The following is a 2,925-nucleotide window of genomic DNA, read 5'->3' as shown; positions in this document are numbered from 1 at the left end:
CGTCGAAATTATCTACCTCATCCCCGTCTTTACAGCGTGGGGGAGGGTGTAGGAGAGGAGGGAGGGAGGGAGGGAGGGGATGAAGCGTGAGGAAGAAAACGACGGAGGAAGGGTGGTGAATTCCAGCGGGGGAAGTCGCGCGCGTCTCCATGGGAAGTTACTAAGCAACAATGAAAGGTAAGAAAGATACCGGCATGGGAAAGACCAGCGGAAAGGGAAAAGGAGGGAAAGCAGCAGGGGGAGCCGGGTACCGAGGTCTCGCGCTGTTCCGCCGTGGCCCGAGTAGTGAAAGAAAAGGGAGTCGCCTGCTGTCGCCCCCTCCACCAACCACCGAAGGGCATCCAGGATGTTGGTCTGAGGAATGCGGACAAAGGTGATATCCCGTCGATGGGCAAAAGGAAGGGTAAGGATGCTGGGGCACGTCCACGCTCGACCTCCCCTCTTCCTTCCCCCTCCCACCATCCATCCCCATGTCCCACCCGAGTCGGCGGCTCGTTCCCAGACGCAGGTTCATCGGTGAGGACCTTGATGTTCTCGCGACTGAAGCCGTATTGCTCCATGATAAATGCCTGCAGATAGTGGACAGGAATGCGGGGGGGGAGGGAAGCATGGGAGAAAGGAAGCGCGTCTTGGTCCCCTGCTTCAGACAACAGACAGCGAGGAGTCCACCGATGCCAAATACCTCCTACCTGCACGTTCTTCACGTCGTTGATGCAGCCGTGGAGCTCGGCTTTGGTCTTGAAGTAGTTGATTCCTGGAATGATGCGATACTCCGTGAGCGGGGACACGTCCGCCGGGATCCTCCCCCTGCGTCCACCCCTGCACAAACACGTGCCTCCAACTCATGGCGCCCCCACCCTTTCCTTCCCCCCAACATACATCCTCCGGGTGACGTCACCACATACGCACCGACAAAAACGGCCTTTTTCCTGCCGGAACAATCGCTGGAGAAGGGGACTGGGGCAGGGGCTTCTTCCTGGGTGCATTCGGGAGTCATGGCAGGATATGGGATCGATGGCAAGCAAGAAGATATGTCACGACACGCAGGCTTCAACAAACAAGCGTCGCTGCAGAAAAGATTGCGTGTGGGCCCCGAAGAGACAAAACTTACCTCAGAGAGAGCCCCTGGCATCTTGACATTGCCGCCCGTGACTTTCCCAAGCACATCGCCAATGACTTTGTTAGCCTAGGGGACAAGAGATTGCTTGTGTCAGTTTTAAGGCCTTGGAGGCTTGCAAACCACCCAGGGGTCAATTCTCCAACCTGGTCTTTTTGATTCGTTCATATTTTTTTTGCATATAAGTGATAAAAACGCTCACCTGCTTCTCCAATTGTTTCCCAAAAGCAGCCTTAAGCGCGTCCATATTATTTCTATATAAATTTAATGATTATTGGTTCGAATAACATTGGTACGTGCACACTCCGACGGTGTCAAATCAGCAGACGAACGGGCTCGCCAAACCACGAACACGTCCTTTCAAAACAGATATGAAGATTCACAGATATGTAACCATTCACTCGTTTGTTCGCTGCTTACAGTATCGTCTGCGTTCTCGAGGCATTCCATTTTTTACCGTGGGTATGCGGTGGTATCTCGACCTGGGGGCAAGAACACGACAAAGCCAAACCCCGAAGAACCCTGCCGGTCTGGGACCGTTCGATCTTGGAAACGTTTGGTGGCTTGGGAGGCTGCGGAGTCTTACATACATTGCAGCACACTATTTCATCCCGCAACATCACAGGCATTCCAAAACTGTCGTATTTCCTCCTGCGCGACAGGGAATATTGAGGTCGCAAAGGTCACAAGGTCCTGTCAGGTCCTGCGAATCCTGCCGCGGGCGAGGGTCCTGCTAGCGTCAGCTGTCGCAAGGATATGATGCAATGCGACCCCTCGCTCGCCCTGAAGATCTGTCTGGCCTTGCCCGTGCTGGCACTCCCACACTGGCACCCGATGTGCGCCTGTGTATGCATAAATGTGCCCTGAAGTAATATGGAATGCTTGTTGGGCAATTGTGGACGGTATCGCACTTTTTACCTGTCAAAATGTCACCTTCCGAGGGATGTGGGGGAGGGCGATGTGGATACGTACTCGTGTCCAAACCCATTTCTTGAAGTAAGCCGCAAGTATTGAAGCGGCCGCGAAAAGCGGCCCCCTTTATGTTTAAAAACAAGATAGCATGACTTGCTTGATAGTGAGTGTGTTGATTTAACGACTTTGTCGAGGGATGGCTTAGGACACGGAGATCTGCCTCTCGCTTCGATCGGCCTGTCGGACCAGGCTCCTGATGCAGAGGCGTCTATTGCAGCCTCATTCTCATCCCCCTCTTTCCTCCTTTCCCTTGGTTTCCTTCTTCCTCGGTCGTCTTATCCCAGGTAGTTTGTCATGGCCTCACCCATGCCGGCTCCATCTCCCACCGGAAGTGCAGCCGACAGCAATGCAAGTGCCGCAGCAGCAGGGACTGGGAATACCGGAGAGGGGCAGGAGGGCGGGAGTATTGGCATGGAGACAGCGCAGACATGTGGAAGTGAGGAGGGTTTCTCCTCGCTCATGGATGACGAGATGATGATCAACGACCTGGAGAGCTTTGATGGATTTGGACACCAGGTGCGGACGAAGGAAGGAGAGGGAGAGGCGAGCCCAGAGGGAAAGGGAAAGCGTGGATTGAACAAGGAGGGCTGATGAGTAAGATGGAAGGATGTTAACTAAGGAGAGAGAGGCAAGCATATAAATCACACCATTCGGTCTCTCCGTCTCTGTCCTCCTCCCTCCAGCCCGCCGATGATGTCTTGAGCTGGCTTCTGGTCAACGCCGACAATATCAATGCGGGCGCCATGGACTTCCTCGGTGAGACGGCGATGGGAATGATGTAGCAAGGGGAAAAAAGGGACGGGAGGCGCCCTCTAGCGCACGACGTGGCCAGGTGG

Source organism: Nannochloropsis gaditana, assembly GCF_000240725.1.
Source record: "Nannochloropsis gaditana CCMP526 unplaced genomic scaffold scaffold281, whole genome shotgun sequence".
NCBI classification, from domain to species: domain Eukaryota; class Eustigmatophyceae; order Eustigmatales; family Monodopsidaceae; genus Microchloropsis; species Microchloropsis gaditana.
The sequence above is the reverse complement of the archived record's forward strand: the minus strand, read 5'-3'. Positions refer to the sequence as shown.